The sequence below is a fragment of the Cervus elaphus genome, chromosome 1 (genome assembly GCF_910594005.1).
Source record: "Cervus elaphus chromosome 1, mCerEla1.1, whole genome shotgun sequence".
Lineage (NCBI taxonomy): Eukaryota > Metazoa > Chordata > Mammalia > Artiodactyla > Cervidae > Cervus > Cervus elaphus.
The window spans coordinates 62,614,344-62,626,985 of NC_057815.1; the positions used below are offsets into that span (position 1 = coordinate 62,614,344).

General features: G+C 39.6%; 1 pseudogene; it reads left to right on the top strand.

Annotated features, from left to right (window-relative positions):
- The first annotated feature begins 268 nt into the window (after positions 1-268).
- LOC122695637 lies at positions 269-1,295 on the top strand (annotated as a pseudogene).
- Positions 1,296-12,642: the final 11,347 nt, after the last annotated feature.

The following is a 12,642-nucleotide window of genomic DNA, read 5'->3' on the forward strand; positions in this document are numbered from 1 at the left end:
CTATTGGAGCATTGTTCCACTATGCAACAACGCAATTGGTAATGTCCATAGATGGGGGATCATTGGTTTAATTGGGATCTCATGGCATTTTGGTAAATGATGTAGTGGTTGTGACAAGAAGTAGGTTACATTTTCCCTAGTGCTTGTTAGATAATAGGAAAGTAGGGATCCTAGTTGTAGAAAAGACTTGAAAGGAATTTGTTTCATTGACGGTTGGTCCCAGGGATCAAATGTGATATTTTGTTCTCAGGGAATGACAATCCACATGATGGCCACTTTGAATTTGACCAATTTTAATCCAGACTCCTTCATTTTGGTAGGGATCCCGGACTGGAGCAGTTCCACGTCTTGATTGGAATTCCTTTCTTCTCCATCTACCTCATGGCCCTGGTAGGCAATGGCATTCTTCTTTACCTCATCACTATGGACCAGAGTCTCCATGAACCCATGTTCTTCTTTCTCTCAATGCTGGCCTCTGGAGACCTCATATTATTTACTATAAGTGTCCCCACAACACTTGGCATATTCTGGTTAAAAGCTCAGGAAATCACATTTTCTGGCTTCCTCACTCAGTTATCCTTTCTTCACTTTAGCTTTTTTCTGAACTCAGCCATCTTGTTGGGCATGGCTTTTGATTGTTACATGGTCATTTGATACCCTTTGAGATATGCTAGTGTCTTAACGGCGGAGCCTGGTGGGCTGCCGACTATGGGGTCACACAGAGTCAGACACGACTGAAGCGACTTAGCAGTAGCAGCAGCAGTGTCTTGACACCCAAGATGATTGTTAAGATCATGGTGGGAATTGTGAGTTGAAGCTTTACTGTTATTTTGCCTGTTGTTTTTCTGGTGATGCATTTGCCATTCCGCAGGACACGTATCAACCCTCATACATACTGTGAGCATATAGGGGTGGCCCGACTTGCCTGTGCTGACATCTCCATCAATATCTGCTATGGCTTTGCTGTGCCTGTGATGACTATTATCTCAGACATGATCCTCATTGGCATCTCCTACACTCTCATTCTTCGTGCTGTTTTCCACCTTCCATCCAGAGATGCCCTCCAGAAAGCCCTCTGTACTTGTGGTTCTCATGTTGGCATCATCCTCATGTTCTACACACCAGCCATGTTCTCTGGCCTCACTCATTGCTTTGGCCACAGCATCTCTCACACATTTCACATCATGTTTGCCAGTCTCTATGTAGCAATTCTACATGCACTCAAACCCGTATTCAAAACAAAGCAGATCAGGGACAAGGTCATCCTTCTATTTTACCCTAAAGGGATGCAGTGACCTGGGGATAAGAACATGGAGAGAAAAATTGTGAGAAATCAAGTAATCATACTGATTTAAGAGAACTTTCTTTTGTAAATAAATAACTGGAAGCCTTCAATAATGGATCCAATTCCTATGAATTTCAGGGCCTCAATTCTGCTGGAAAAAATTATTGGTAGAATTAGAGGGGGAGAGGGGATTTTTCAAACTCCAAGAAAATGAGAGGCATCAGAAGAAACTATCCTAATTTTTTACAATGAAAAACATCAAAACACAAAATTTTGCTCTTGTTTATGTCCTTTGATCCTGTTTCAATTTCTTCTTTCTAAAATAACAGAAAAATAGTACTTAAGTTATAGGCTTTTTGTAAGGTTAAATTTGTTTAGCATGAAATAAGCTTATGAATTCAATAACCATCTATATGCTGATAATTCTCGAGTTCAAAACTCTACTTCAAATTCTTTCTGTCCCATGTAGCCAACTCTCTGATAACTCCTCTTGGCTATTCCACTGAACCTTCAAAATCAAAATGAACCAGAATAATTTCCATCTTCTCTTTCTTTCCTTATGATCAACACAATCTCCTGAATTCTCTGTCTTATTAAGTGGTATAGAATTCAACCAGTTTCCCATGTCAGTCTTTTCTCTTTTCATCATTCACTTAAAAAATTGTTTGAAGTGAAGTGAAAGTTGCTCAGTCGTGTCCAGCTCTTTGTAACCCCATGGACTATACAGTCCATGGAATTCTCTAGGCCAGAATACTGGAGTGGGTAACTGTCCCCTTATTCAGGGGATTTTCCCAACCGAGATATTGAACCCAGGTCTCCTGAATTGCAGGTGGATTCTTTACCAGCTGAGCCACCAGGGAAGTCCAAGAATACTGGAGTGGGGTAGGGGAATTCTTGGAAGTCCAAGAATACTGGATAGGGGTAGCCTATCCCTTTTCCAGCAGATCTTCCTGACCCAGTAATCAAACCAGAGTCTCCTACACTACAGGAGGATTCTTTACCAGCTGAGCTACCAGGGAAAAAATTATTTAAAAAATATTTACTATGTAGTATGTCTTCTGGGTATCCTAAATTTATTCATGTTTCACATTAAAAATAATCATAACCTTCTCTTTGCCCTGGATTTTTCAGCAGCCTCTTTTAGAAATTTGCTACCTTTATTTATTTATTTTTCTCTCCCATTTATATTTTATTCAGAAACAATATTGGTCTTACTAAACTTCAACTAGATCATGTCAACCCTTTAGTTAATAATCATTTAACAGTTACTCATTTTGATTGGAAGAAAACCCAATACCCTAACATAACTTCAAAGCATTTGATGACATCATTGGTACTAACCAGTTATTGCTGGGTGTCCAGTTCTCCCCTTTCTTTTCACTCCTTCTCTCACATGCCCTTTTTGCTACAACCACCCTGTACTTCTTTTGGTTTTTCAGACTATGTTCTCTTGTCCTTCTGGAACTTCACACATGCTATTTCCTCTGGAATCCAAATCTTAGTTTGAACTTGGGAATGAGAATGAAGGGAAATGATTTTTCAATTCCTTTTTGTTGTTCTATTTCATGCTTACTAGGATAGCTATATGTGTGTGTGTGTGTGTGTGTATATATATATATATATATATATAAAAAATATAACACACAGTATACATATTTTTTTTAATTGGGAGGTAACAAGTGTTGGTGAGGATGTGAAGAAACTGGAACCTTCATATATTACTAGCTGAAATATAAAATGATGCAGCCTCTATGACAAAAACTTTGGTGGTTCCTCAAAGAGTTAAATATAGAATTATCAAATGACCCAGAAATCTTACTCCTAGGTATATATGAAAAAGAATTGAAAACAGGCACTCAAACCAAAACTGGTAAATGAATATTTATCATAGCATTATTTATAACAGCTGAAAAAGTGAAATGTGTATCAGGTTACTCAAATGTGTATCAACTGGTAAATGGACAAAGCAAATGTGTTAAATCTAAACAATGAAATACTTTTCCGCCATAAAAATGTGTTAAGTCCTGGCATGTAATGCAACATGGATGAACTTTGAAAACACTCTACTAAGTGAAAGAAGTCAGATACAAAGACTGACAAATTATATAAGTTCATTTATGTCAAAAGTCCAGAATAGGCAAGTCAAAACAGACGGAGAGTCAATTAGTAGGTGCCAGGTGATTGTGGGAAGGTGAAATAGAGAGAGAGTGTTTAGTGCATAGGGGGATCTTTTGAGGGGATGAATATGTCCTCGCATTAGATAGTGGTGATGCTGCCCAGCACTGTAAATGTACTAAAAACCACTAAGTTGTACACTGTAAAGTAGTGAATCTTATGTTTTGTGAATCTCAACTTCATAAAAAAATTAAATAACGTGCTCAATATCATATAACTAATACATGATGAGTGTATAGCTTAATGGGGCTTCCTAGGTGGTGCTAGCGGTAAACCTGATTGCCAATGCAAGAGACGTGAGTTTGACCCCTGGGTAGGAAAGATCCCCTGGAGAAGGGCATGGAAACCCACTGCAGTATTCCTGCTTGGAGAATCCCATGGACAGGGGAACCTGGCGGGCTATGGTCCGTAGGGTCGCAAAGAGTTGGACATAACTGAAGCAGCTTAGCATGCAGGCACACACACACACATAGCCTGATACGTCTATCTGATTCCCAGTGTTTGTTCTTACTCATTCACTATCCTACTTCTCAGTGAGGCAGGATTTCTCTAGCACAAAGAAATCCTCACATCTTTTCTGAATTAAACCAAAACTACATGTGTCATTCTAATCCTAGTGTGTCAGACCTAATAAGAACTACAATTAGTTGTGTGCTAGATACTGTTTATACTGGCTTATGGTAGTCAATTTTTACTTTTTCAGGAATTCTGCCAGCAGGTCAATATCATATTGGCAGCTTGAAATCAGTCCTAGTAGAAGTATCTGTAACTCCTGAATCATCAAATCTACAGATCAAAATCCCAAAAATCAGGTGTTGCATATTCACCAGCACACCAGTGGCTACCGTCCTCCTGAGTGTGGCTCAGGCCATGACTTCAGACCTTCCATGGCTGCACTTGCCTTTCATCCTCTCTACTGGGCTCTTTTAGGTACGTGGACTTGTGTAGCTACAGGGACTAGAGGGGGAAGGAGACTCAGGGACAGCAGCTCCTGAAGACTTACATGTGAGTATCACGGAAGTAGAAGCCCATTTGCACTGGAAGTTTGTAACCAGCATGTGTTGGGTTTTACATATTTATGTTATTAATGCACACACAAAGTTTTTTGGATCAGAAACAGATTATCATTATTCACTTAAAATACAAATTATAACTCAGTGTTTCCCCACACTTTATTCTTACCCCTAGGGCTATACAGTGAAGGTCAGGCCAAGTGACCTATGCATATGAAGTCAAGGAATGAAGAAATATATATTTTCTCTGGTTATAAAAGCCAAAGAGACTATTCCTCTTCCCCTTATATCTCCTCCATCTGAGAACGTTACCTTAGAGATGGGTGTGAAATATAAATTTCTCCAGGGGGAAAATAAGACCATTGACTTCAGCTCTAAAACCCAGCCCTGTCTTCATACTTCTGGAGTTAGGTAAATCTCTAAATTTTAAGTATATCTCTCTGGGGTTCTCTCACTATCTGTAGTTACTTCACTAACTTCAATTGTACATTCATTTCTCAAGAATTCCTCTTAGCCTAGTATTTCAAGACTTTGGCAAAATTTATTCAGAAAGCCCAACTTAGGAAAAATACAAAAATGTTTTCTCTATACCTCACAATATGCCAGGGATCTGAGCAGACAGCTGAAAAGAAGGAAGGAATAATTTTCTTGAAATTTCCATAAGGGTTTCTGAAGGATGGGCTGCACAAAACTGGCCCACACTGCCTAGAATACGGGCAGTGAGGATAGATCACTGGAATAATGTCTGTAGTCACGTCTTCCATCCAAAGTGGATGGTACATGTGCGTCTCTTGGGGAAAAGCTATAGGGAGGTTACTTCACTGCAGCTAGATGAACCCATATGGGAAAAGAAAGGAGGAGGAAGAGAAGATTTAGCTATAGACAAAGTACTGGGTTTTTGCTCTGTTTTGTTTTTAACCTTTGACCAAGGAAGGAGAAACCTTATACCAGGGAACATAATGACATTAATGACAGTGATGTAACATATTTGCATACAAGTGGCTCAGATGGTAAAGCATCTGCCTACAATGTGGTAGACCTGGGTTCAATCCCTGGGGCAGGAAGATCTCCTAGAGAAGGAAATGGCAACCCACTCCAGTATTCCTGCCCGGAAAATCCCATGGATGGAGGAGCCTGGTGGCTATAGTCCATGGGGTCACAAAGAGTGGGACACGACTGAACGACTTCACTTTCACATTACCATTTCTAAAGTGCTTTATTATCTGCTTTCTCATTGCATCCTCATACAACAATGCTGTAAGATAGATGGTAAGAAGCCTGAAAAGAGGGTTGCTTGACTGCAAATTGGGGGGACATCTAGCATCCAAGTCAATTTATACTGCCAAACATTTTACTTAATAATCTTGTCCTTTTTCTTTTCTCTCCAAAATCATGTACATAAAGGTCATTTCATTTGTGTGGATCATACTACTAGTATTTAGTGTCAGCAGCTATTTTCATTTGTACTACAAGATTGTTAAGATCTTGGGGCTTCCCTGGTGGCTCAGTGGTAAAAAAAATCTGCCTTGCAATCCTGGAGATGTGGGTTCAATCCCTGATCTGGGAAGATCCCGTATGCTGCGGAACAACTAAGCCCACGTCCCACAACTGCTGAGCCTGTGCTCTAGAGCTCCAGAGTCTCAACTACTGAGCCCACGTGCTGCAACTATTGAAGCCCGCTGGCTGTAGATCCCGTGCTCCGCAAGAGAAGCCACCACAATGAGAAGCCTGCCCACCCCAGTTGGAGAGTAGCCCCCACTCGCTGCAACTACAGAAAAGCCCATGAAGCAATGAAGACCCAGCATAGCCAAAAATAGAGAATTAAATTTTTTTAAAAAAGAGTTAAGATTTGTGTGTGTATGTGTGTGTGTGTGAATAAAGTGAGGTAGAAGAGTGAGTCTCCACCTTTCCCCTCTTTGTGTATAATTTTGGTGTTCACTCTTTCTAATTTTTATTCATCATAGCTCTTGGGGGTGTCCCAGATGGCACTTGTGGTAAAGAATCCACCTGCTAATGTAGGAGATGCAAGAGAAAGGGTTTTCCTGGGTCAGGAAAATCCCCTGGAGGAGGAAATGGCAACCCACTCCAGTATCCTTGCCTATAAAAATTCCATGGACAGAGGATCCTGGCAGGCTACAGTCCTTGGGATCCCACAGAGTTGAACACGACTGAACACACACAATAGTGGTGGTAGTGGTGTAGCTCTTGGGGAAGACATGTAGAGCCCTAAATCATACCTGTGGCTGATTCATGTTGATATTTGGCAGAAACTAACACAGTTCTGTAAAGCTATTGTCCTTCAATTAAAAAATAAATTTAAAATTAAAAAAAAAGAAAGTAGATGAAGGAAGACTTCCCTGGTGGTCCAGAGGTTAAGAATCTACCTGCCAATGCAGGGGACGTGGGTTCAATTCCTGGTCTGGGAAGATTCCACATGCCACAGGGCAACCAAGCCCTTGCAACACAACTACTGGGCCAGCTCTCTAGAGCCTGTGAGTCACAACTGCTGAGTCTGTGTGCTACATGCAACTGCTGAAGCCCTAGAGCCCATGCACCTGGAGCCCACGCTCCACAGTGAGAAGCCCATGCACCACAACTAGAGAGTACCCCGCACTTGACGCCAGTGCCACCACACAGATCAGGATGCCATTTCCTGACACAGCTACCAGGTACATCATGCAGAAGGGAATGGAGATCCACGTGTAGAGCTCCTTTAGGCCAGGGACACCAGTGAGGATAAACATATCATAATTGACAGTGGAATAGTTGGGAGCTGCCATGCCTGAATTATGGTATGGGACTTTCATCACTTATCTAGAAGGAGAAAAAGAGTTAACTTGTCACAACCAACTAAAATATATTTAGTAACCCTCAACAGGCTTAAACATCTGCTGTGTAAAATGTCAGTTAATGAGTTCCTACATACTCAGAGTATTAATTATGGATTTACAAGCATGCAGTATTCTGCTTTGAAGAGAAAGATGCTGAAGATTCAAAGTAGGATCACATAATTTTCAAAAGATGCTTTCAAAGGAAATACTGAGGCTCATGCTATTTTCTTATATACGTGTATGCTTGTGCATGCTAAATCGCTTCATTCCTGTCTGACTCTTTGCAACCCCATGGACTGGAGCCAGGCTCCACCAGGCTCCTCTGTCGATGGTATTCTCCAGGCAAGAATACTGGAGTGAGTTGTCATACCCTCCTCCAGGGGATCTTCCTGACCCAGGAATCAAACCCAGGTTTCTGATATCTCTTGCATTGGCAGGTGGGTTTTATTTTTTTTTATCATTATTTCCACCTGGGAAGCCCCATTTTCTTATGTAATTGACATAAATTTAAAATAATGGTCATACAAAATGTCTAAATAATAATCAATTGTAAAATAAATAAATAGACCTAGTTAATCCCAACTGGGACCCTATGGACTGTAGCTCACCAGGCTCCTCTGTCCATGGAATTCTCCAGGCAAGAATACTGGAGGGGGTTGCCATGCCCTCCTCCAAGGGATCTTCCTGACTCAGGGATTGAACCTGTGTCTCCTGTGACTCCTGCATTGCAGGAGAATTCTTTACAGCTGAGTCACCAGGGGAGCCCTTATGCCCCAACACAAAATAAAAAGTTTAAAATAAAAAAGACTATAATAAATGATTAGAAACAATTTTTTTAATTGAACTAAATTAAATTCTGTTTTCCAGCACACATATTTACCTAGTAAACTTTGCTCTATAGAATACATAAGCATCTATTGATCACCATCAATGTGGAGATGGAAACAGCAACAGATTCCAGTATTGTTGCCTGGGAAATCTTACAGACAGAGGAGCCTGGCAGGCTACAGTCCATGGTGTCCCAAGAGTCAAACAGGACTTAGTGACTAAACCACCACCACAACCATCACCCCCAGTGTATATAGACATATCAAATGGAAAAAGGAGTACAAAATCTATAAAATGAAATTCTGTACATCGGGTTATAATCCATGTGATTCTTTGTTTACAAGGACTGAATTTGAATAAAACTTTAGGCACATTCCTCAAATCTCCCCTCTCAGGGATTTTTGTGAACCCCTCAACATGCTTAATGAGTTTCAACAATGAAAAGGGAATATATAATGAAATATACTATACTCTTTAAAGATCAAAATAGAAATTCCAACTCTGCAATCATTCTAAATATGCTAAAACTTAATGAATAATCTTTATTAAAAATGACATTAATTTTCTTAACATGGAGAATCCTTGTTATTCTGTATCAAGAAAAATTGACTTATACACAAAGGTAGTTTAATTATTTTTATCTTAAAAATTTCATTTAATGTTTACCACCTGTTAAATTTTAAAAAAAAGAGGTTATAAAAATGCTTATGGTATCATTGTTGAAAAGTAGCATACTACATAAACATATATTTAGGATATTTGATAGATAAAACATGGAAATACTATCATATCTAGGTAGTGAACTAATAAATGATTTTATTTTATTTTTGGTTTTATCTGTTTTTATCTGATAGCTTCTATGTTTCTATTATGATATTATTTACTGCTGTTAAGTAATAGAAGTTATTTAATTCATATAATGAGGTCTTAGAAAAGTTTACCCAATATTTCCTCTAATCCAGAGTAATCCAATTTTACTTAGACTAGTTCCAGGCTCTTTAAGAGTCTAGAGTTGTTTTTTGCCTTTTTAAAATAAACTGGGGAGCCTAGTATTGATTACTATCACTTGAGATATTCATTGGTGCCATAAGTTGACATGGGATTTACCAAACAAGAGTTACATTTACCAAAAATAGGAAGAGTGTATGGAACAACATATTATTATTCTTTACTTCATATTAAATATCTACATAATATTGCTTAAAATGAAAAGTCAAGGCATTTTCCTTATTTACAAAGATCAACTTGTTGGGCAAAATGACATCTTTGACATGATGTCTCAAACTTCTAAAGTGGAGAAGCTGTGTGTGTGTGAGCCCAGCTTTCATAGAAAAGCAACCAGGAAGCCAAAATCAGTATCCAGCCATCCACCGAGGAGAACATTTGAGAAGCACTCATAGAATCCCAACTTTCCTACCTAGCAAGAGTCCCCTTTCCCCAGCTACATACTCGGGCACATTTCAGATCTGGAGTTCTACCTTGGGTTGAAAGATTAGAGCATTCTCTTGAAATAGACCCTGTTAAGAGCTTATTTCATTCAGGGGCCCTGGTTTCTGGCATTCTCATCTTGCATTCTCCTCTGCGTAGAAAATTGGAATGTGATCATCACAACTATAAAATATCACTGGGGGAAGCTCAGAGAACAAGGCACTGTGTTGGTCACTGTTTTAGGGAAAGGGCACAAATTCCTCCCTAGAGACAGGGAGAGATTTCTGTAGGGAGAACGGGAGGGGGCGGGGCGGGGAATGCAGAGTCAGACAATGAAAATATAGGGAAAAGCTGTCAAAAAAATTCACTCTAAAAATTTACTTTACCTGCTGCCCATGTGGGCAGTCCAGACACAGAAATGACTTCTTGCAGTCTAGGGGGTTACAATCACTGCTCTGTGTCTTGTGGAAATGTCCCACCTAGCTCACTCAACCCCATCCATTCCCTTGGCCTCAGAAGGGAGACTCCCACTCCACAGAAGGCTGAGTGAGACTGGAATTATTTATTGCTCCTGGGAAGTCCCAAGGGAATGACCTCTGGGCTGTGGTGTCTGCTCTGGCCTTCAGCTAAACAGCAGACAGATAAGTGAATAAAGAAAACACTTAACTCTTTTCTGCTGAACTGGCAATAATGCTTTGATTGTCCTTGTACTGAGCAGGCAAGCCCTGGAGAGGTGCACTTGGCCAAAAAACTCAAACCAACACTTAAGACCTTGAGAATGAGTGGCTCCTTAAATTTTGCATTCTAGAGACCTCCTAGCCCCAGAAGGAGCATTACTTAATTCATTTCTGCATCCTTTCAGCAAATATAACTCCTCATCATCTCTGCCTAGACTGCACTGAAAGTTCTCAAACTAATTTTGCTGCCTTTATAGCTTCAATCTAAGTGCATCTTACTTGATTCTAGTAGCAAGTCCACACAACAGCAATAATGAACTTTCTAATTTGTTAGTTTCATTTTGTCATACTCCCAAGTTAAACCTCCCATCAGCTCCTTTATCCCTTAGCCTTTATAATAAGATCTAAGTTCCAAAGCACAAGGAATAGGTTTTTGCTCACCTCCCTAAACTCTCACTCTGACCTCCTCCTTCCTGCTTCTCAGCCTTAGCCACATTCAGGATGTGCCCATATCAAGCAAGGTTCAGACAGTTCCCCAGATCACATCATGTTCTCATTTGCTTATTTGCATTTGAAATAATGTTTTCTCTGCCTACCATGTTTCTATTCCCATGATTTCCCTTGAAAACTCTTATTTTTCCTTTAAATCACAGCTGTGATAAAAAAAAATTCTTGACTATCCTGCCCTCTCCCCAAATTGTATCAGCACCCTCCTCTGTGTTCTCACAGCTCCCTGTGTTTTTTAAGGTCATATCTCTTGTCACTTTGTGTTGGAATTGCCTGCTTCCATGTGTGTTTTCCCCACTAATCTACGACATCCTTGAGGATAGTAAAACATGTCTTAGTCATATCTGCATCCATAGCACCTGTTACATAGTAAAGTAAAATCAAGTTTAAAAATGATTATCAAACAATATGAAAAGTGCCTTTCAGATAAATATCACCATCAATTCTCAAAACTTGTGAGATAGGTAAGAGCTCCATGTACTCACAAGGAAACTGAAGCTTGGATAATTAAAAGAACTTTACAGTTTCATCCAAAGGGAACTGGTGGAATTGATAAATTGCAGTCAGCAGTCAGTGTTCACCCATACATCTTTTCACCTTAGTCCTGTTCTATTCATCTTGTAGATGCCTCAATAAATCGTGATTGGATGAATGCATGAGTAAGTGAACCATAAACTGGGGCAGGGAATATGCTATTAAGTTGAATGTTGTCTTTCAAGATAGCTTCTTGGGAAAGTCAGTTCCTTACCAAAAAAGTCTTCTGAGGCTCTTAATTTTTTAAGTATATAAAGAGTTTATATCAACATCTTCCTCCTTCTTGCCTAAAGGACTTTGCACATACTTTTCTTTGTATCTAGAATATTCTCCAACTTTTCTTTAGCTTGCTGGAGAGAACACAGTATAATGTGAAGTAGAAGCATGGTTCAGGAGTCAGACTACCTAAGTTAGTAAATTCTCCACTAAACAGCTGAACAATCTGGATCAACTTTCTACGTATCATTTGTCTCATCTGTAATGTGGAAACAACAAGGATACCTACCTCATTGGAAGAGAGTAAGAACTAAATCTGATAATGTTTCTTAAGTGTTTGACTCTGTGACACATGTGAGACCCCAATAAACACTATTTTATTAGCTTTTAGTTAGAATTCTTTCAAATATCTTCCTCAGAAAATCTTTTTCTATCTTTCCCAGGCCTGATCAGATATCTTCATTATACTCTATATTCATAACAATTATCAAAGGTAGTGATTATTTTTACACATATAATTTGTTGGTGATTTGAATAATGTATGCCTTCTTCACTAGAGTGAACAGTTCATGAGGAGAGGCATTGAGTCTGTTTCCCTTTTCACTGTGTTCTTGATGTCTAGCTTGGTGTCTTGCTGGTACTCAATGTTCAATGTATCTGTATGAAATGATTGATGACCTGCATGCATGAATGAAGAAGACTTCTGAGAGTCCTTGGACTGCCAGGAAATCAAACCAGTCAATCCTAAAGGAAATCAACCCTGAATATCCATTGGAAGGACTGATGCTGAAAATGAACTCCAATACTTTGGCCAGCTGACTTGAAGAGTCGGCTTACTGAAAAAGACCCTGATGCTAGGAAAGATTGAAGGCAAAAGAAGAAGGAGGAGGCAGAGAATGAGATAGCTAGATGGCATCACTGACTCAAGGAACATGAATTTGAGCACACTCTGGGAGATGGTGGAGGACAGAGGAGCCTGGCATGCTGTAGTCCATGAACCCACAAAAATTCGGACACAGCTTAGTGACTGAACAACAACAAAATGCATGAATGAATGATTGGTTGCCTGCCTACTTCAGCAGTTTCATTTCTCAGCTCTTCACTAAATATACCTGGGTCTCCTAAATGACAAACATTTCCAGAGCACA